The sequence below is a fragment of the Cervus canadensis genome, chromosome 10, assembly GCF_019320065.1.
Source record: "Cervus canadensis isolate Bull #8, Minnesota chromosome 10, ASM1932006v1, whole genome shotgun sequence".
NCBI lineage: Eukaryota > Metazoa > Chordata > Mammalia > Artiodactyla > Cervidae > Cervus > Cervus canadensis.
Genome location: NC_057395.1, coordinates 57032780 through 57056758, shown reverse-complemented (window position 1 = coordinate 57056758; position 23979 = coordinate 57032780).

The window sequence follows — 23979 nt, the reverse complement described above, 5'->3', positions numbered from 1 at the left end:
ACCTACAGGAGAGAACAGCAAGGGCAACATGAACAATCTTAGAAAAAAAATCTCAGTTGTTACAAAATAAGAATAAAATGTGAGCTTTAAACATACTTTTTGCAGAGAAGTGACAGTCATTAAAAAAAAAATCTTTGCACTGGAAAGGCATTCATATAAAACTATAGAAAATTTTAACACTTATAAACCAAAAATTTAAAGGTTAGGTGATTCACCAAAGAGTCTTGACCAATGTCTACCAGCATAGCTGATTTGGCAGGCAAATCCTACCCATCATAACACAAACTGAATTTGTTTTCTTTAATGGAAAGTGAAGCTCTGCACAGAATACAAGATTCCAGCTGAATAATTCTACATTGCTGCTGGATCAACAGATTTCAACAACACGACAATCTCAATTTCTAGGCAATAAAAAAATTAAAATTTGCTTGTTACTAAGGCAAAACAATAGCTCCATCTATTTACTCTGAGCAAGCACTGAATATAAGATAGGCTGATTTGTTTTTCTCTTAATATGTAGTCTCCAATGTATTGAGTCACTCTTTCCTGGGGTTGCCAAAATGCTATCTCCTGGGTTATCAATACAATTTGAAATTTTCATACATGTGCCTTATTTTCTTTGGCACGGTATGGATTCCTTTCTCTCTTTTTAGAGTCAGCCCAGTGGAATTTGGGAGAGGGGAAAACATCCTGTATACCAGGAAACTCAATATTAGCTCAAGAAATTTTATTTAAAAAAAAAAGAAAAGAAAGATAAGAAAAAGATCCCAGGGAAGAATGGAAATAACTCATGTGCCCTTTGCAGCCCGCTCTCGGACACCAAACAGGCTGCTCCTTCCTCCCCTCCTGCTGACCTTTGAGAAGATAAAAATAGAAAAAAGAAAAATAACATCAGCATACATGCAAAATTTAATCAGATGTTTCTAGAACCTTGAGTTATTAATTAATCAAAAACCTTTTAAATTCTAGAGCATCTTTCTCTTGGTCTAGATTTTAAAAGCACAAACTCGTAAGTCCTATGTACTTAGATTTGAAGTGTATCATAATTTAATTTTAATTTAATAATTTTAATTTAAGCCCCTACACCACTGGTGTTTGTGGCCAACTATATAGACTGATCAGAACTGTGCTTTCCTATTTTTAAGATTCTAAAGCATCAGATATAAAGTTCAAATCCATGCATCTCAGTGATCAATTCCCTCCCATCTCTTAAACAAATGATAATATAATCATACAAGAATGAAAATCTTTCTGTTTTCTGTCTCTATTAAAGGCCAATATATCTCTTTATGGAAATGGTTCCTGCAAGAAGGGGAGGGGTGAGTGCCTGAGAAAAAGGTCTGAGTAAAATTTATAACAAAAGTACAATATTAGAAAGATTGCCATAAATCATGCTTCAGTAGATTTCTTTAACTATCACATCTTTCACAAGTGAAAAAAAAATGGGGCTATATTTGCAGCAACTCCAAGTAGAACATAAATTTAAATGATGTATTTGTGCTATTCACTGACAGGAGACTAATCTTACGTTAATATATTTTCTTCCCGTCAAGAGTTATTTACCTATGCACAATATTTCAGTTAAAAATAAAATATAAAACCATAAACTATATTTTATGGGAAAGCATGACGGAAGCCAAATACGCAAGTCTATTGAAGACGTAAAAGCTTCTAGTAAAGTACTTTATTTTTGGAGAGGAGGTAACTGGGGGTCAAATAATATCATCAGTAATAGACAAAACAAACTGCTGCCAGACAGTCTGATGTCACGGAGGGAGCCAGCCGGTTCTACAGACTTTGCACAGACTTCCTGATCAGGCATGTAGGGGTACAGAAGCACAGTGCCTGCCGGGTCACCTGGAACTAGTGCCTGTCTCAGGAGCAGTCCCTGTGACCACAGATGGGAAAGGGGTCCTGGAGGACACAACATCAAAGTCTCAGAAACTTTTCCTCCCCAGGGCAGCAAAAAAGGCAAGATCTTGGTTCTGGTCGGACTGCAGAGCCAGGACAGTTTCTTCAACAACTCCAAGATGAGGGTTACCAGCATTTCTAAAATACGCTAAAGAGAAGAGACCCGAAACTGAATCACAGGAGCCGTGAACTGTGTTCTAAAACATACGTTGGTTTAGGCTGGGTTTTTTCTTTTTTAAAACCACATCTCAGGACAGTAAACCATGTTTCATAAAGTCCTTTAAAGTGACAAAATTGCTTTAATGAAAGAATATCTCCTAATTTGTAAACACAAACTTTTTAGAATAGGTAGGCGTATTTTTAAAACTATGACTAAAAATCTTTTATTATCTTTTCTTCCCTCCAATACAAAAGAATTGGCAACTTAGAACACAGGAAGTGGAGGGCAGGTTGCTGGCAAGCTAGGGCAGAGGATGGGAGAGAAGAGGCAAGACAGGTGTATGCAGGGCAGGATTTAAGACATTTGCCTGTACCCCTGGTGTAGAATTGAACTATCTGTGTTAGGCTCTGTTCAGGCTTAAAATCTGACTGACAACAAAATTAACACCATTAAAACCCAATCATAGTTAATGCTTAAATTGACTTCCTTTCAAGTCAATCTCTATGTCATAGCTTAAAACTCATAAAAGTTTCTCTCATTTCTAGAAGACTATGTAATGTTTTGTATTTTAGCATATGTTTATTAAATATAAAACAGCTATCGAATTTTACTAGTCATTTTATAAATAACATTTTATGCATAAAGTAGGGCTTCCCTGATGGCTCAGCGGGTAAAGAATCTGCCTGCAATGCAGGAGACACAGAAAACTCGGGTTTGATCCCTGGGTCAGGAAGATTCCCTGGAGTAGGAAATGGCCACCCATTCTAGTATTCTCCCCTGGCAAACCCCATGGATGGAGGAACCTGGCAGGCTACAGTCCATGGGGTTGCAAAGAGTGGGATATGACTGAGCACATGACACATACACATGCATATCATATATCAATTTGTATAATTAATCTGAAGTATGCCATATCACACAATTTGCCACAGTTCCTGAAAGACAAAAGCCATCTGCTGTCCAATGAAGTTTAAAATCCGTAAGCTCAGAAAACTGGCCCAAGTACCCTTTTTCCAATAGTATCGGCCTCAGAGCTTTGGCAAGCAAAACCCTCACGTTTGGCGCAGGATCTGATATGAGGCTTAAAAGGCTGGGCAGTAAGTGTTCGACAGACTGGTCCATGGGGATACACTCCTTGCTCGCCACTGCCTCTGATGAAAAGAAAGTCACAGCCAAAAAGTGGACATTTTTCAATAGGGATCAGCACGGTTTTTCTAAAAACATACACTTCCGTGATTCCAAAGAAGTAATTTCAGGATTTTTTGGTCTGAGAAGTATGTGTGTGAATTTTTAAATCTCAACCACTGAATTTGGTTAGAAACACAGTTATCACTTTATAATTCATTGCCAAGCACTGGGGTCCAAGCTCTGTAACATCTGGTGGAGAAGGCAAAGGCTTTGGAGTCAGATGGGTCCGGGTTCAAAACCCAATCTGATCACTTACTGGCTTCATGGCCATGAGTAAGTGGTTTTACCTTTCTGGGCCTCAGTTTCCTCATCTGTACAATGGAGCAGCAATGGGAATGCAGACATCCTTTCGGAGTCTAGCATGGCGCCAAAGTAAGGGTGAGGAAACTCCACGCCTGACACTCGCCAGTCCTCAGGCTCCGAGGACAGGGGCCACGCCTGTCACGTGACCGTCAAACCCCAGACCCCAATCCATCTGTGCACAGGTAACAAATGCTGCTTCTGTGATAACCACCAGCACTCACTGCTGCTCTGCTTACAAAGGGTCTCACGTGTATGCTCACAGCCATTGTCACAGCCAGTCATGGAAATCAGAGCAAGCCTAGTTTTACAGGTGAGTCCATTGTGACGGTGACACCCAAAGGTTCCTGATCCACAAGCAGGAGCGAGGTGGGGATTCTAAACCAGGAAAATGGGTTCTAAATCCTGAAGTTCCTCCCCCTACAGGGGAGCAACAGCAGCTGACATCTACGAGTGCCTTCCAGGTGCCTGGCGCCATGCTGGGTAACATGGGTACATCTGCTCATCGAAGCCTCAGGACCACACTGGGAGGCAGGCCCGTGCCACCAGAGCCCCGTCTCACAGAAGGCAGAGAGGCAGTGCAGGCGCAGAGAGGGGGCTTTGCCCAAGACCACTTGGCAGGGAGTCAGGAGACTCGGGCTTCAGACTAACCGATTTTGACTCCAAAGGTGGCCCCGCTAACCTCCAGGTTATGCTCTCTCCCCACCTTTAAATGATAATCCACATGACCCTTGGGAGGTTCTCTTGGCTGAGTCCCCTGTCCTTCTGTTTGTGTTCTTGTAGGGTTTTCTAAACCTTTAATGAAAGCATACACAAGAAAATTGATTTTTCTTGGACAAAATTAGTTGGTCCCTTTTCCCTTTATTTCATCGTGGACTGTCCAAATCTAGGGAAAAAAAGAATTTTAAAATAAAAGCAAATATCTCTCATTTACCCTTTCTCCACAAAATAAGGTGCAGCGCTAACTTCTTCTTGATAAAAGCCTGGGTGGCCAGGCCTGTGGTTGGTGAATTTGGCACTAACTCTGCCCCATGTTTGCCCTTTCTACAAGTAAATGGCCATGGTTCCCCTGTGATAACCCCTGTGGGCCTGTGGTGGCCCCTCGTGAGTGCTTCAGTGGGGAAGGCGGGGGTGGTTCCCAGAGACAGAAAGGGGGGTCTGGGGCCAGGGTCAGGTGGAAGCCAATCCCAGCTTTTACTGCACTGTTGATGGCGCTGGGTGGCAGGCCCACGTATTCACCATGCTCCTCCTGCTCCCTCTGTGTCCCACAGGACATGTGCATAAGGAAAAGTTAGAACTGTTAAGATAGCACTTTAGCAGAAAACAAACCAACAACAAAAAAAATCATGGTTTTATACTTCCTACGTGATCCTGAGCAAGTTACTTCACCTCTCTGGGCTCCAATTGCTCCAACTAAAAACAAACTGGATGTATATGGGCATGCCGAGCTCCACGCCTGGCGGACCTTCCTGTCAGCATCAGATGTGCTGGCGTTAGATGTAGGATGAGAGGCCTGACACACACAGGCGGTCAAAGGTGGCAGCCATCATCCCCAGCCAAACACAAACCTCGCCCTCATTTCTCAGATGCTGTGTAGCGAGGGTGGGCTTCCCACGTGGCGCAGTGGTAAAGAACCCGCCTGCCAACGCAGGAGATGCAAGAGATGCAAGGGATGCAAGAGATCCCTGGGGCGGGAAGATCCCCTGGAGGAGGAAATGGGAACCCACTCCAGTATTCTTGCCTGGAGAATTCCATGGACAGAGGAGCCTGCTGGGCTACAGTCCATGGGGTCGCAAAGAATATGACACGACTGAGCAACAATTAGAGAGGGCTCCCTGGGGACCTGAACTTGACCTCAAAGAGATGAAGCGGTCTCTGCCCTACTGCTCTGTTCCTCACTGCCCCCACCCCCAACTTCCCCAGGAAGTAGGACTGGGCATGACTGGAGCAGAGTCTGGGCCTAGCCCCCACGCACTGGACACCAGGTGCTGGGAGAGCAGGAGGTGGTTCCCGTCCTACTGTGGTATCAGAGCACGCCTGGCACACAGTAGGTGCCCGGCCACTATCTACAGAGGACTGTGCTGAGTAGCTGGGGAACCCTGGGCAGGTTCTTTGCCTGACCAGGCTGTGTGATATGAGGGGGCCCGGTTCACTGATCCCCAAGCTTCTGGCTAGTCCTCCAGGGCTGGGATCCTTTGCCTGGTGCTGTGTGTTGACATCACACAGGAAACGTATGCACGCGCTGGATGCTCCCCTGGGACCCCTGCTAACCTGACAAATGAAAGCAAATGCTTGCCTTCTGAACCACTTAGAACAGTGCCGGAACCGTAGGATGAGTTCATGATGAAACGGAACCCCAGTGCACTGTCATTGTTTGAATAGAACTTCTGCAGAATTGCCACCTGTGAAAAATATTAGAAGAGCAAATTTAAAATGCTGCCATCTACTTGAATTATGAATACTACTCTACATGGAAACGAGACGTTTTTATGTACCCTTCCACTTTTAAAATGAATTTATAAGCACGAGAGAAAGTAATTTTTGTCACAGTGATCATTAGAACACAGAGGAAAAAAGATGTTTAAATATATGGCATTACACACACACACACACATAAAACCCTTCATAAAAAACAGAATTTAAAAAAGGGAATGGCATTAGAAAAATACATTATTAATCTTAAAATTCCAAATCTGAGAAAATGTCCCCTTGCTAACTAAATCATTACCTTTCAGAACATGTCATTTTTATAACATTTTAACACCATCAGAGTACCTTAGTAAATGGATATTTTCAAGTGAGTGTTTTTTTTTTTCCCCCTCAGGGTTCAGCTGGTATAAGCTCACATAAAACAGGATCAGCTTTTCTTTGCTCGAGTCTGCTTACTAACTACTTTTCTTATAAAACCATGCTAGAGCATCAACCCAATCTATGTTTAAAAGAAAACACTAAGTCACTATTTAAAGAGCGTGATACATAAAGTAATTTACCTACAATTTTCATACTCAGGCACACAGTTAAACCAAAGAGATAACTTACATATTAATAAAATTATAATACAGTTTCTAATTTCAAAATAAAAGCTGCTTTCATGAGTAAATGGACAAATTAAGCCCAAATAAAATACAGGAGTTAAAATGGAAGAAACATAAATATTCCTTTTTCTAAAAATCATAAACAGAAAAGGCCATGATTCCTGACTAATTTGAAGGAGATCCACTGAACCTCAGAAACTTTATCTGCACACAACTTTAAGGCAGTATATTAAATAATCATAAACATCATTGGGATTATGGAGTTCCAAAATCAGTATCAGCTGTCCGAAATTAAAAAGAAAAGAAATTATGAAATGCAAAATGTGTAAAACATTATCTATCTCCCTTTACTCTCATTTCATCTTATAGCTAATAATAGCCGGGCCGGGAGATCAACGGAAGCTGAGGGAAAATGGCTACGCAAAGAAAAGTGAAGAAAAACAAAGAAATCTAAATTCTTCATCTCTCTCACGCACACAAATCAAACCAAAAGAAAATAAGTTAAGCTTTGTAAAACAGAGGTTGAGAAATTTATGAATAAGGGATTTAATCTTTCAACTTTAGGTTATCAGTTCGAAAACACATAAAACTTTTAAAAATCAGATAACATAAAAATAGCCAGGGCTCTGAAGTTCCCAAAGATCAGCAGATCAAGGGGAAGAGAAATGAGCTTTCCCGGTCGCCGCAGCCCCGGACGCCGCAGACGAAACGCTCTGCCGGTGCTCTCGGCTCCTGTGCTCGCCCGAGGTCCGCTTGGGGAGAACCGAGCCGGGCTCCGCGCTCCCGGGAAAATTCATCACCCGCCGGTGGGAACAAGCCGCCGCCAGAGAGCTCTCTCCAAGTGGGGCAGGGGAGAAGGGAACCGAAATAAAGGGCATGATTTCTACCCTGGCAAAGGAAAGGAAATGAGAGTGATTGCGTGAAGTTAGAACCAGAAGCCAGGGGTGCCGATGAATACTTTCATATCAAAAAAAAATAAAAAGCACTGTTTTCAGAAAAATGATACGGGTATCGTGGGCACGGAACACAGAATTCATATCGGTGGGCTTCGGCTTCAATAACCACCGCACAGATGTTGGCGATAACGCCGTCGGGCGAGGCTAGTCAGCCCGGCCCGGCCCGGGAAACGGGTCTTCGCAGCCGGCACCGGCGCCAGCACCGGTTCCACACCGTGCCCGACCTCGGTCCCCGGCCCGGGGAAGTGGATCAGCCGGTCCCCCGTCCCGACTCCATCCTCAGTCTCCGGCCCCCCGTTCCCGTTTCCTGACGGCCTCCGGCCCCGACCCCACCCGAAGTCTGGGTCCCCGCATCCCCATCGGCGCCCCCAACCCGGGGGAGACGGTTCAGACCAGTCCGAGGCGGACCGCGCTGAGTTCCCGCATCGGCCGCTAGAGGGCGCGATGCCTTCACGGAAAAAAACGTGGGCCTGTTTTTCTCAGAATATGCGCCGGGGACAAGGCATAATGACTGAAACCTCAATCTCTCAAATTAAGCATAATGATTAAGGATCACAGCAAAGAGAAAATCTTTTCGTTTGCCCCTGGCATCGGCCAGATCTTATCCCGAAGAGCTGCAAAAGCCTGATGGATTTCTACAGGGAAGACAATTATTTGAGAGATTTCTAGTTGAGGGCAAGAAAAATGAAAACAAGAGATTACTGAAATAAATCTTGATGAGGTGAAAACTAACACCCAAACAACACCACCACAAACAAATCTACTCAATACTGCGGAAAGCACATTCTGCACCCCGGGAAGGAGAATTATTTAAGGGGACGATTTCACCCTTCTGGAATCACTAAAACCTTGAACATTCCTCTTGCCGGCAAACAATAGAGTTAAATAACTCCTTCACACACAAAATGATGTGCAGCTCTGAGCCACCTTGGGGGACGTTTTTATTCAATAATCACCTCATCTGGGTTAGACTTTCTCATCTCTCTCACTGTAGCATAATTTTCTTTAGGAGCTGAAGTGTATAAACCACGCTGTGTCCTTAAACAGAGGGTTACACTCAGAATGTTCAAGAAAGCTTTGGCAAAAACTGCTCCGATTAATAGGAGAATATTGAAGAGCGGGTGATTCATCTTTTATTTGGTTCGAATAAATTGCCTTATAGAACAGCAGAACACTCTAATTCCAAAGTGACTCTCGCCCTGTCTGCCTCTGAAAATGAATGTCTCCCCGGAGACTGTGGTATTTGTAACTTAGAGCTTTGGAATTCAGTTTATCCTTTAATAAAAACATAATCTCTTTATCCAGAAGAAGACTCTTATTGCTACTTTAGAAATCAATTATAAGGTAGGGAAATTAAGAATTATTCCATCTAATTTGCTTTCTCATATCCCCGAACAGGTTTTACTTACTCTGCTAGTTCATATGGAAACCTCCAATTCCTGCTGTTATCGGTCACTACAAATTCTTGAAGCTGATAAATATATTCTCTTCTCTTGTCTTCATGAAGCAACTAGTTTTTAAAAATTTACACATAAATAAGAATATATAATCCTCCAGAATGCCCCCCAATACTCTGTTTTATTATAAACTTCAGGTTATACATCTGTCCCTGGCCATAGCCGAGTGTCTCCCTGACGCCTGTGTCTCCCTCCATTTGCAGAGTGGCTGTGAATTAGCTTTGCTGTGAACACACGGACAGTGCCTCCCTGACTGCTTCCAACCCTTCTCCCCTGTTTCATGTATGTGCTTGTGTGTTTCTACACGCCCTCCACTCTTCCATCTTTCACAATTTCCTGCCTGAAAAAAAAAAAAAAAAACAGGCCTGTGTGTGCTCGGGAGATAATGCCATGCTGCTGCCTGGGGAGGAGGCACTGCTCGCCCGCGCTGTGCCCACACCAGCCAAGCAGCAGGCGCCCAGCTCTGTCAAGGGCAGCTCCCGGTCGTCTGGATGCGACTAATTAGTTTCTTGAGGTCATTTTTAAACTCTCAGTTTTACACTCATCATTCCTTTAGGAGGGGAGAAAAAAAGGCAAGGAGGCAATCAGCACCATCTTGCAAGAAAAAGCTCTTCATGCAGAACTGAGATTGGATTTCAGCCGGGCTCTTCCCTTAGATGACCCTGAGCAAGGCACATGCCGCCGGGGAGCTCAGCTTCTCCTTTCCCGGAGTGTAATTCTCCATGGCATTAGAACTCTAAGGGACAGGGAGATTAGGAGGAAAGACAGAAAAATATTTACCCATCACTGAAAGAATGCCCACTTTAAGACTATCGATGATACGTTTCAACTGAAGAAACCCAGAGAGCTGCTTTTTTTTTTTTTTTAAACTGATACTATACATACCCAATACAATTTTAAAAAATTGTATTGAATAGGGGAGGTTTGTTTTTTGTTTTAACCCTTCTCCCTACCTTTAGAAAGTCATACAGGTATTTGAGGACTCCTATTTGTACTCCATCCAGGTCCTTTAGAAATCCGTTGAAGACAGGCAGCAGGTGAGCTGCTGTTAACTGATCCCCAAGGATCACAGCAAGCTCATGGAAGAAGGCCAGGGTGCGCAGGACTTTCCACTGGGCAGACCGCAGAAGGCAAGCAGAACTCAGCGTTATCAAGAGCATAGGTGGCATTTCTGGAGTAAAACTGATACTGCCAGGGGCTGACCACTTAAAGCTCTATTTCATCAGAGGCCAGTAAACACGTCAACTTTGGCCACAAAAAGCACAGGTCAGTGGGCCTGGCCGCAGCTTCCCCGTCTCCTAATTAGCTGTTCTGTGCCAGCGTCTGCAAAGGCTCCTTTTACCTGCATGTCGGAGGCCAGTGTCTTGTATGTATCTTTCAGGCAGTGCCAATTCTGCCGGCCCAGGGTGAGTGCCACCCCCGGGGAGGCTGCAGGCGCAGTGTTTGGCTATGTTGGTATTGACGATCTGCGCTCGAGCTGGGCCAGTCATGGACACGTACTGATCTAGCAGGGGCGGAGGTATTGTCCTGGGAAATGGGAGAGAAAGGAAACCATCATGCTTGCAGGAGAGAGGGAGAATACTCATGAAAGACAAGGTGGTTGGAACTTAAATGTGAAAACAGCCAAACAGAGATGTAAGAGGGACGAGAGGCCTGGACCGATTTCTAGTTTTGCAGGGTGGTGAGTTTTCAACCTGGACGCAAGTTAAAGCAGGGTTGTTTCCAAACTGGTCCAACACCATGTCACAGAGCACAGTCTAGAACATCAACGTCTGGTTAGACTGGTCCAGGCAGCTCTGGAGAATGCAAACGCTCTCCTCTTCTCCTATAGCTGCCCCAGTCCCTATGGCTTGAGGCCGTCACTCTGCTCACTACTACCTTTTCCCAATGGACGGAACACTGCCTTCTTAAGACATTACCCACTAACCTTTTCTCTATAAGGACAATGGGATTCAGTGATTAAAAACCTTTAAGAGAACTTCTATAGCACAAGAAACTAAACCATGAGATAGAACAAAACCAAACGTGGTTCAACAAAAGAAGTTGTCAAAAAGTTTTCGGACCAAAAAAAAAGGACTTAAATGGTTTGTATAAATAGACATTAAACATTAATGTATACGTGTCAAATTCTTTTCTCATACTTCATTTTGTTTTATTAAGATACCATTCTAGATTGTTCTGAATACTTTAAATACTACTTGAGAATTTACTTTTTTTCCAGTTGGAGAGGAAATATTAGCAACACAGATTATGAACTAAGATATGTCATTAATATTGATGGAAGAAAAACATTTGGCTCCAATAGCCATTCTTAAATTTAACTTCCAGATAATGTAAAATGTTGAGTTGCTTTTCTTGTCAAGGAACAAACCTGTAATTTAGATTTATTCTCTTCAAAGGGACTGGAGCCATGGTTCTGATCAGTCTCCCAGAGGTCCCTCATCCCACTGCTGGGTTCGCCTGGACCCTGCAGAGTAGAGTGGGCAGGTTAGCAACACAGTCCAAAGGAGGAAGCCGTCCTACTGCTCCCCCTTCAAAGAACCCTCTTTCAAGGCCAGAAATGACTTCTGCAAACCAAGGCCAGAGCTCCCCCTGAAGTCAGTGGCATTTCTCTAGATGCAAAAAAATACATTTGCAAGCTTATATTTGATATCGCACAGGTCACTCATGCAGGTGCATCTTACATTTAAGGCTGCTTGAGGCTCTTACAAAAGACAGGCTCCCATTGGTGGGTACCAACCACCCGAGTCTGCATTTACCCTTCTTTAAGCCCCAGGATCACCGGTATGGTTACCTGATAAACAGTCACATGTTTAAAGCATAGACCACTCCAGAAGGCAGAGCAAGGTTTGCAGGAAGTGGTGACCAGCACCCCCAGCGTTTCTCAGGAATGGGAGAGTGCCTCCTGGCTGGACTCCAGAGAGAGAGGGTGGACAGGGAAGGGGAGGACCCATTTAATCTGAGTGAAAAGACACGGCTGATAAAAGAGTATTTACTTAGGAAACTGTTCTCAATTTTCACATGTACAAATACCTCTAATGTTTGCTGATGAACCTTTACATTAGGTTAACAATTAAAATGAGCAGGACCGTCCGGCGGTGACATATTGGTCTCTGATCATTGATTAACTGAGATGGACCTGACCTTCTCCTTCAACCATAACATGGATTTTCCTACTTGCACTTGAAATGTCATACTGTCGACTAGCTTAATGGATTCTGACAAATCAGCTCAATATATGATCCAGGAAAGTCGATTAATACACCGATAGATGCTTCACTTGCTCTGAGGCATGCTACCAGAACCTTCAATTCCCAAGGTTTTCACTGAAATGTATTGCTCATTTTAATAGAGGAACATGATAAAACAGAAATATTTTGATGTGATAACCTAAGACCTCAATTTCTCCAAGTTAATAAATTCACAGAGATTAATAAGTAACAGATCATTTCTCTTCCTCCAGGAATTAATTTTATTTCCAAGTCTTCAGTGCCATCACTACATGCAGAACTGACTCCCGGAGCCAAGTTAAGGTTTAAGTAAACCACCCCAAGTCAAGGCAACCCCAGAAGCAGCTGGAAGGTCATTTCCCCAGAAAATCACTGGGCAGTCAAAAGAGATAAGCGGGAAGAACACGACCCTCTTTCCTCCAGACAGCTCTGGATTGAGTCGGCACACAAAGATGGTAGAGTGGGAGCTGGACCAGGGTCAACACAAGGGCTGAGGGGACCAGTCTCCCAGCTTCACCTCCTCTTCTGCCTCATTGCTTAAGCTCTTTGAGGTTTTTTTGTTTGTTTGTTTGTTTTTCTTCTTTTGCAACTAGAAGCATCCTGACTGACCCCTTAGGAAACTAAAAGCCAAGTTCAAGCTGCCTGACATACCTCACGATAAACCACAAGCCCAACTATGCAGACCCTTCAAGATCCTTCACTCAAGAGCACCAGCTTGGAGGTATCTGTTCTTTCTTTTCTGTTTTTGTGTCCATGTATGACAAAAAAGCCCAAAGAGTACCACATCTTCCACCAAGGTAAACGTGACCACACCTTTCCACTTAACACAGATGGTTTTTTAATTTTTTTAATTTTTTTTTAAATTTCACAGATGGTTTTTATACTCCAGGCAACAAGGGTAACAATGTGAGCTTTCTTGCCTATTTTTTGAAACAAATCAGCAAAATAGGATATCATCTCATCCCTTACTAGTCAAAGGCAACCTTAACGAACTCTTAAACATTTAGGATTTGGACCATTCTCATTCGTCTGTTGTTTTGCTTTACTGGAGTGGACCAAGGGGATAAGGGGAGGTGATAAGTTAGTTTAATCATGAAAACCAAAATATAAACTGTGAGAATGGACAGACGATTGGTACTCTGGCCCTGGAGACCACAATTTTGAAGATTCCCCATCACAGCACATAAAAATGAAAGGATGCCAACACACCATGACTTTATGAGCACAGAGTCCTCGCTGATTTTAATTCGATAGTCTTACCATTACCTGGGAAGGACTCCAGCTCAAGAGGGTCCGTGTGCAACCTTAGTAGGAATTAGGAAGGCATCAGAGCCTCTAACCACAAGCAAGCTGCAAAGTTGGAGAAACTTAAGGTGAGAAAGAAATCATAGGATATTGCTTACGTGCAGAATCTAAACAAAAAGGTACAAATGAACAAAACAGAAGTAGAGTCATGGATGTAGAACACAAACATACGGCTGCGAGGAGGCAAGGCGGGGGGGTGAATTGGGAGACGGGTTGATGTATACACACTACTATAGATAACTAATCAGGATCTGCTGTGCAACACAGGGAACCCAACTCAGTACTCTCTAATGGCCTTCTTGGGAAAAGAATCTAAAAACTAGTGGATACGTGTATATGCTAAAACTAGTGGATACGTTCACTTTACTGTGCATCTGAAACTAACACATTGCACATCAACTATGCAAGTTGCTCATTCACATCCAACTCTTTGTGACCCCCATGGACTGTAGCCCACCAGACTCCTCTGTCCCTGGAATTCTCCAGGCAAGAATACTGAAGTAGGTTGCCTTCTCCAGGGGATCTTCACAACCCAGGAATCGAACCTGGGTCTCCTGCATTGCAGGCAGATTCTTTACCACCTGAGCTACCAGGGAAGCCCACATCAACTATAGTCCAATAAAATTTTTTTTTTTTAAAGAAAGAAGTGCTGGGCTTCCTCCTTGCCCCAGACGTGGAGTCCAGGTCTCACTGGGGCTAGCTCCAGACTAGAGGAGAAAAAGTGGCGAGCTACTGGCTTTTCAAAATCTCTCCTTCAAGAAACAGCATCCACCACTCCATCGTGAGCAGCCAGGTGTGAGAGGAGGCCCGCAGGACAGGCTGGAGGTGACACACAGCTTGAAGGCCGCTGTCAACTTTATATTCCGGGAGTTGCATGAACTCACCTCCTCTCATCACTGAAAGATGTGAATGTCGGTCAGCGGTGAGATGGAGCCTTTAGGCATTTAATTCCCCCCAGAGAAGCAGATCTCGTCATCTCTGGGGAGGGGGGAAGGCACTTTTTGGTCCCCCACCTCTGTTTCATGGAGGAGAGTCAGTGTTATCAATCACCCCATTGATTGGTTGTCTAGTTATCCAACACATGACCTTAAGAATAAAATTAAATTTGCCATTTATCATCTCTGCCAGGATATATTAATAAAAGAAAATGCGGCTTTGTGATTTCTGTCACATCCTCGGTGACAGAGGGACAGGGCAGAGACTTACTGTGCTTGCTAATATCCTGGCTGCAGCGAGCTCGCCCCACGGTGGTGAGGTCAGCCGGGGGCCCTGGCTGTCAGGGGCAGGGATGGGACCTGGCACGGACACGTCACTTGGCCCTTCTCTTAGCTGGTGCTAGGCCTTGTTCACAGGGTCACGCTGGGCAGCTCTCAGTGCAGCTGATAATCCCTGAACTTGAGCTGCGAGAAGAGAAGTTTCGAGAATTTCAATAACTGGATTTGGCTTTACAACAAGACAGGCTGGATGCAAATGCACTGCACAGCACAGCACCCCCACCCTGCCCCCGGGGCCCCCGCACGAGCTCTCCCCGAGAGGCCAGTGTCTACAGACATTAACTTTATTCCAGCTAAACACCAGCCAGGCACAGAGCATCAAACCTGAAGTCGAAAAACCTCAATTGGGAAAATCAGAGTTTAACTTCATCATCTTTCACAGAAAGACAACACAGTGTCCTGAACACCGCTGTCCGGGAGGCCCAGAAGCACGGTGGGCAGGGGTCCCCCATTTATAAAGTGGACAGCTGCTGGCCCTGCCACACACACATGCGTGAGCTGAGGCGATCCTCATGGATGAGTGAAGACCTCCCGAGCCCCCAGGGCTACTCGCTCTTTCTGTCCACGACTCGACAACCTGAGACTCTCCTAACAGTGAAGATGACATATTTCACGTGCCTTTCTATAAAAACAAACTCATGTTTCCAAGGCCCCAGCCTCCACACACATAGCACTGCCTGCATCCTGTTTTCTACTAGTCAAACCCCAGACAGTCACTGAAATATTTGGAGCTTGCAAAGACCATACCCCGCCATGGCTAGGGCACAAATCCCCAACGTGGGGTTTCTTTCTGAATCTTTGGGGGTCCCAGATCCCTTTGAGCACTGATGAAAGTTGTGGGTCCTTTCTCACAAAGAGATTAAGTCCGCATCTGCACGCAGGATTTCACAAATGCTTTGGGGAAACTGGAAGAAACCTCTGAACTCATCCCTGACTTCTCGGAATGGTGGAGTCCTGGCCATTGCCTAAAGCCCGCCTCACATGTCAACTGCTCTGCCAGGTCTTCTCCCAGACCCTTCCTCTGCCCCCAGGAGGGACGGCTTCCTGGCCTGTGCACCCACCCCTGCCCCGGCCCCTGACACTCCCTACGCAGGGGATTGTTTCCACAATCCCCTCAACCAGGCCATGAGGGCCTCCTGTGTCTGTCTGTCATCACCACCTCGGTACCCAGTCCAGGTCCAGGCACTGAATAACTCAGCTTTAGAAATGCATTTTCCAAAAACAGACCTTTGTCTATAACTATTAGGAGCGATATGTTACATGTGCTTGATCCTTCAGCAAACGCTGAGTTAATTTCCTTTATGAATTTAAAGACACAGAATAATCACAGGGCTAACTGGATTTTCACATTTCCTTTCCCGAAAGGCTTCACAAATCTTTGCCTGGCAACAGCAGCAAGTGTTGTTTTTTTTTTCCAGTTTCCCCAACTCAGGGAAGAATACAAATCTAGCCGTGTTTAGAGAAAGAAGAGGCGTGATGATGGATATGGACCGCAGGGCCTGGCTCCCAGATCAGACACTCTGTGGGAACACTAGTCACAGCATGAAAAATACCCCAGAGAAGAAGTTGTACTTTTCCTGGCTGCACAAAGGCAAACATCTTCAGGTTTAGGTGAGGGCTGAGTTAACAGGCTCTGAAAGGAGCACTGTCCTTAGCTGTTCATAACTAGAAAGGGCATTGTCACACAGGAAGTGACAGAACCGGGTCCAAGGAGCTAATGAAATTTCCACTGCTTAGGACGTGCCTGAGAACTGCCTGCTTTTACCTGAAAGCCGGCTCCAGTTTTGCACGCATGGCTGAAAAGCAAGGAGGTGAAACCCCTGCTGGGACCTGCACAGTGGGATCCCCGGGGTGACGGCAATGGGGAAAGACTGAGCCAGGCTCCCCCTGCACGCCCCCTCGGGTGGACACAAGGGAGCACACATACAGAGAAAAATGCCGTTTTCTCTCATCACGATGGACAACAGTTATCTTGAATGCCTGAATCATTCATCATGTGCTCTTGCAAGCTATCCAGAACTCTTTGGATCCCACTCCTGGCCACATAGCCCCTATGCATGGCCCCGGGTGAAATCCTGCCTTCCTCCCGTGGCCAGCCTCATTCAGCAGCAGCTCTAAGACCTTGCTTGTGTCAGGGAGAGGAGTTCGCCAATAAAGAAAATTATTGAAAGCATCCTCAGGACACATGGGCGAGCCCAGGAATCCAGTCAAGGATGGCCACGGATGGGGAGGTCGTTAACACAGGAGCTTCGTGGCCTCTGGGGGAAGCCTGGTCAGCTCGGCTCCAGCCAAGACAGAGTCTTCCACCAGGTTCTCCACCAGGCCACCGGAGGGGCTACTGACAAGTGGGAAGGTGCTGGTGTCTATGGATGGGCCTTCTCTAGGCAGAGCTGGCTCTCTCTGGCCTGGCTGTGCTGAGCTAGGTTAAAATGGGGGAAGCAAGTTTTTAGCCCTGTACAACAGACTGGAGATTGAGGGCATGAGGAGAAAGGGGTGGCAGAGGATGAGATGGTTGGATGGCATCATCGACTTAATGGACATGAGTTTGAGCAAGCTCCAGGAGATAGTGAGGGACAGGGAAGCCTGGTGTGCTGCAGTCCATGGGGTCTCGAAGAACTGGACACGACTGAGCGACTGAACAACAAACAACAACAATAGACTGGAAGGAAAATGGGAAAAGGTGAGGTCCACATCCTCGCAAGCCAGTCCTCCCGTCTACCTGGAGACCCAACCTCTCAGGTCTCCTGAGAAGATACTAACCTCACAGGGGACAAGAGGCCCAGTCAGTACCCTCGGATCCGCTAGGGGGGTACTTTGTGCACTGAAAAAGGCACAGGAGGGTGCAGCCAACCCCTCCACCATGCCCAAGTGGTGCATGAGCCCTGGCTTTGGTGTGCTGGCACCCCTTGGCATGGCAAGACTTCTTGCACTTACTGCTCATCAGTCCCTCCACCAGGGGGCAGGCATTAGAAAATAAAAGGTGCTGGACCCAAAGGCCTGGCTACTCCCGAGCCAGTTGGAAAGTCTTGATGAGGAAGACGTGGCGCCCCAGGCCTGACCTTCAGCAAGAACTCAGTGAATTTTGGTGAAGAAAGGTGGAGGGAAGGATCCACCACTCTTACAGAGGATCCATACCCCCTGAGATGTGAATTACCTCCTCTCACACTGCTAAGTAACTTTAACACTGGAGAGATGCTTGTGAACTATCTCGAATGGTCTGCTTAGAGTGTACCTGTCATCTTCAGAGGGAAGACCATTAAAAAAAAAAACCAAGATCAATCACTAGAACATACAAGAAATACAGTGTAGGGCCAACAAACAATGGGTCAGGAATATCACCTTTATGTGCATGTAAAATCCTATGGCACAAAAGTCTATTTGGGAGACTTCACATTTTCCCTGTGTGAATTGTCCAAAGAACTTCATTAATCAAATGGTAAAAGAAAATTTTCTTTATAGGTTATTTAATCACTACTCTCAATGAATATTTTATCTAAATTTAGGAGACAGTAGCTTCATTATTTATAACCCAGTAGTCATGTTTCAAAATCATTATTGCAATTACTTTTTGCTTCTTTACATAATTAAAGCTCTAATATTCCATCTTGCCCAGAAGGTCACTGTTACTAAAACTCCAGACGAGATAATTGCTAGAATTTTAGGTGGACGCTTGAGGTGAAGCGGGGACCCTGATAATTATCCAGCTGAAACTCACCAGGCGGAGGCTGTGTCCCCACAGCTGCCTGCACCCAGTAGCCCAGGCTGATGTCCGAGTCCAAACCCGGAGCCGGTGGTCAGATGTTCAAGGTACCATCTTCCTGAATATAGAGGCCAGCCCTGGAGGGGTTGGCAAAGGTGGAGATGAAGGGGCCCAGGGACTGGAAGGCAGCCTGGAGAACCTGAAACCAGAGAGAAGGGCTCAGTAGGTACAGAGTCTGATTCACTTGATTCCAGGTGGGACAGATGGCTAACCACCAGACAGCTCGCTGTCCACCGAATCATGTCTCAGCAGGTGCATTGCTTTCTAAAAGCAGTCCCTAAGTTGCAAATAAACTATTTTTCAATAGAAAATCAGGAAAAAATGTAGTACCATCAGGTAGCTTGCATGCTTCCAGAATATTAATTCCATATCAAATAATTCCAGACTCTGTAAAGCATGTGAACAGTGCTTATTAATCACTGTGGGCATGTTTATGACTGTAACAGAAAAAAGGTAACTTGGCAGTTACAGTTTTCTCCTCCTCATTTTCATTTCTGGAATATTTGTTTGCAACCAACGCTCCAGGCTTCTGAGATTTCAGGTCCCCTAATAATCCTCACAAAGTCTAAATAAGCTGGTCCATTACTGAAAAGACACAGGACACAGTGACAAGTCCGGAGGCCACGCCGAGGCCCCAGAGTGGCCACACTCACCCATCGGCAGGGGTCACTGATCAGTGTGATGAAAAGGGGCCAGAGCTTGGCCCTGCAGACCTCAGGGGACGTGTTGTGGACCACGGCCAGGAAGCACTCAGCACAGGCTTTCCGCATCCCCCACACACTGTCCGTGCAGAGCCCAAAAAATTCGGGGGCTACCAAAGCAAACAGAACCATGCTGCTCAGACTCAGCCATCCTGAGCAAGGGCGGGCCTGACTTAGTGATGCTGTGGAGTCAGAGCTGTAAGTTAAGGGCGCAGAAAAGGGAACCAGATATGAGTTCAAAAGAAAGCATCTGAAACAAACAGAAATAACAAGAAGTAACTTCCTTTACCCCTTAATCCTAGCAAATGACCTGGTTAAATCCAAGAAGATAAATACAGAAAACCTCCCAAAGGCTGAATGACCGGTATCTGTTATGTGAATTGTAGAGAAGAATTGTGGATGACTTTGAAATTCTGGATTCCCCAAGGAGCACACCCACCAAAGTAAGATGGTCTTTGGGGATGTTTTATTCCTAAGTCAAAGTGTTAGTCGCTCAGTCATGTCCGACTCCTTGCAACCCCCATGGACTATAGCCCACCAGGCTCCTCTGTCCATGGAATTTTACAGGCAAGAAGACTGGAGTGGGTTGCCATTCCCTTCTGCAGGGTATCTTCCCCACCCAAGGATCAAACCCGGGTTTACCTGCATTGCAGGCAGATTTTTTTTTTACGTCTGAGCCACAGTCTCCCTTTTAGTCATAGAGGGCAGACTGTTAAAACCTGATAGTAATGCAAACTGTTCCTATTCATAGAAGGCAAGCTGGGAGCCATAGAAGGCAAGCTGGGAGCGATGGAACGCAATGGGTTCCACATCATCATATCATCACCCTGGATATGGATGGTGGTGAGTCAATTTACAAGCTCACGTCGGTCCTCCTCAGTGTGACTGTGAACTTTTGGCACTTCAGTTAAGCTAGTTGTTGGATCTTACTGGTTCCTTCACTAATCGATGCATTCAATAAAAGCTCTGACCCGTGTTCATCTTATGTCTGTAGGGAGGTCATGATTATGACTTCTTTTTAAATTTACCCTTTAAAAATAAGGCTCTGTCTTTAATATCCTTAGGTAAAATAATCAGCCAAAATGCTTCACAAATAGAAACATATGATCTTGGAAATATCCACCCACAGAAGAATTAGTATGTTGGTCACTGCTCTTCTCCTGTCTACTATAGGAGATAACATTGTGTGCTCATGGCAACAGCCCACTAAAAATTATTTCACAATTATGTTGAATGGCTCCAGTTTAAATAGAACAAAATGAGCTTCTAAACTTAAATTTAAAAACCAACTTAAAGATGATACTTTTTGAGGTTAAATTCAAACCATACAGGTATTACGCCTGTCACATAAAAGCGGCAAGTGCTTACTGAGCACAGTTCTCTGGGGACCTGGTGCTCGGTGGGCAGTGGAGAAACAGACCAACACAACTAGGTGAAGGGCCCCCATCAGTGACACTGTAAAGAGGTGTGTGAGGGACACACAAGTGTGAGGGACATAACCTGAACAGAATGCTACAGAATGCCGAGAAGGGAGAAACTAATTCTGACACAAAGGCAGGTGAGTCCAGACAAGGAAAAAGCAAATGCACCTGCAAGCTGGGTGTGAACTGTAAGCAGGGTCCCCCCAGACAGGGAAGCCTCTGGAAGGAGGTGGGAAGTAATGAGCAGAGGAGGTGGGGGAGAGAGGCGGTATGCAAGAGCAGAAAGTCTTGAGGCCCTGAAAAGCCCCCAGCCAAAGGGTGACATGGTTCTCCACCCTGCTGTGCCAAGAATCACTGGGGACTTTATCAGAAATACCCCCTCTTTCGCCTTCCCCGTGATTTACGTGCATGACCAATGGTTAGAGCAGCAATCAGACCTGAGGGAGGTGATGGAGGTGAGACAGGAAAGGCAACTGTGAAGGGACCTGGGCGGGGGGGGTAGGAAATGGGAATCTGGATTTTAATCTATAAACCAAGAAAAGTCCCACAGGTACTGAAGCCCAGCAGTGAGGTGGTGGAACAGTGTTATAGAAAGAGCAGTCAATAAGGAACAGAGAGGGTGGCTTAGACAGCAAGAAGAGACTGGGGGAAGTGACCAGTGAGGAAGCAACAGCAGGAGCCCCCAGGAAAGAGGCGGGGGCTGCTCCTGCTCAACCCCGCAACCAGTCACCCGGAGATTAAGAGAAACCTCAGCTCCTGGAGTCAAGAAACCTGAAACTGATGAATGCAAAATTGAGCTGCCGTTCCAAAGTAACAGGCTCATAAAGACAAAACTTTACCACTAATTTCAAAAGTGCCCTAAGATGTGCATCGGCAATTACAATTGGCAAAATGTCACATACCAAAAATTGTTCAGGGCCTTCTTGTCTGGCAGCGTGACAAATACCACCAAAATTTGTAGCACGCACCTTAAAGAGGCAAAACGCATGCTCATTATTCTCAGATTTCTTTTTGTCTTAACAAATTGTGAAAACCAACAAGCAGGAAGCTTGAGAGCAATTACTCCACTGGTCGGGCAGCTAACAAGCACTTACCAAGTCCGGGGCTCACTCGGCACCACCCAGGTGCCTTTGCTGCATTGGAAACAGAAGATTTACAACAGAGCACCACATGCTAGGACGTTCTGGCTCCTAATTATCTCAATACATAATGCATTTGGTTAGCAATAGAGCAAAAGAGACCCTTAATATTCTCTGCAAGGTAAATGAGCCCTGTCTCCTTGGCTCTGCATCGTGTCATGAAGAGAGGCCATAGAGAAGATGAGCAGTTGCACAGCAAGGTGGAGGGGGAGGCTGCTGGGGACGGGGAGAGGGGTAGGGAGGCAATGGCCTTCAGAAGAAAGACTCTGACAACCAAGTGACCAGCCATAAAAGGGGAGGGCAGAGCAGGGAGTGCAGTCAGAAGGGACGGCAAATGTAAGAGGGTCCTAGAGCCCCTCAACCCAGACAGTGAGAGGCCCTGCATGCCTGGCCCAGCGCCTAAGCACAAGCCAACAGGTCTTAGCAGGTCTCTCCCTCCTGTGCCTGCCTGAATCTCCGCGGGGCCCGAGTGGCCGGGAGAACTGGCAGCGGTATTCACTATTGTCTCACACAGTTCCCTCTGGCCTCGCTTTTCATCCAGACTGCGTCTACTGAGGAAGTCCAGGCACTTTCAAGGAATCGATTTTTAATGTTTTAACTTTCTGAGTTTTGAAACCACATGCTCCCACCTTCCGAACTTGAAAGAGCTTCCCGTAGCCACACAGTTCACAGAATCGAGGGAACAGCAGGCGTTCAACTGTGCACTTGCTCAGCACTGACGACAGCTTGCAGATTATCTACAAATAACAAGAAAAAAACCCGGGTCACTTGAGATACCACAGCACAGATCTCACATGGATCACTAACTAGATTCTGAAAGCTAATATTCAAAATATTGCCAGAATACCCAAGGAGTCAAAACAGAGAACACCTTCTTTTGCATTTTGTCAAGTTACATCAATAGAAGGCCAACAGTTTTCAAGTCTTACTCAGATTGTCTAAAGCCTGAGAGTGACCACTTACCAGATGCCTACTTTGTGCCCAACACATGCATGAACCACTTATATACATCTCCTCTTTCATATTCCTCAAACCCTACAACATAAGTATCATTCATCTTCATTTTTCCAGACGAGGAAACTAATGCTCAAAGAGGGGAAGTCCTGTTACCCAAACCAAATATTGGTGAAGTGGGATATATAGGAATAGCTGGTTTGCAGGCCATCACCAAAGACTCACCAAACACTGGCAGGACTAAAAGGGAGCAGACCTTGGATACAACATGCCCTGCTGCTGTCTTTCAGCCCAGGGCACCCCTCATTCTGCACCAGCATGCAGGGTAGCTGAACTTAAAGTAAAAGCTACTGCTTTACTGGCTTGAGAAGTCAGAGAACAGAGACAGAGCTGACCAGAGGAGCTGGAAAGTGAGGAAGAAATCCTGGAAGAGAGCTAGAGAAGGGAAAGCCCCCACCTGCCTGAGATGAAATCTTACTCTAACTCTAACTCTTGGCTGATCTCGGCACCGTGTGGGCACTGGGGAGGGGGTAAGGTTCACAGAGTGAAGCGATAGCTGGAAGGCAGAAGGAGCTGTGTGGTTTCAGCTGCTGAGGGCTGAAGACAGAGCAGACTCTAGAACAAAGTCAACACTCTTCAGAGGAAAACCACAGAGTCCAGAGTTTCTGCACTGTTTCGTCAAGAAGACACATTAGATAATACAAATTCATAGACATGAGAACAAATGGGGAAATGTGACTTACATTCAAGGAAAACCTCAGTCAGTAGAAACAAATCCACAGAAGATGCAGATGTTAGAAGTAGTGAGCTTTAAAAGGACTTTAAAGAGCTATTAACTAAAAGGAAAATATTCATAACAAATGAACAGATAGGAAATATCATCAAAGAAATGGAAACTATAAAAAAAAAATCAAGACTTCTGACCAAAACACAGTAGCTTGGTCAGACAACAACAACAACATTCAATTAAAAATAACTAATTATGTGTTAACAGGAAACAGTGACCCATAGTAAAGAAAAAAACAGTCAACAGAAATCAACACCAAGATGATCCAAATGTTGCAAGCACCAGACAAGGACTTTCAGGGAGCTTTTATAAATATATTCAAGGATTAAAATAAAATACAAGCATAAATAACATACAGGGAATCTCTACATCATAGAGAGATGTCAACTACAAAAAAGGTC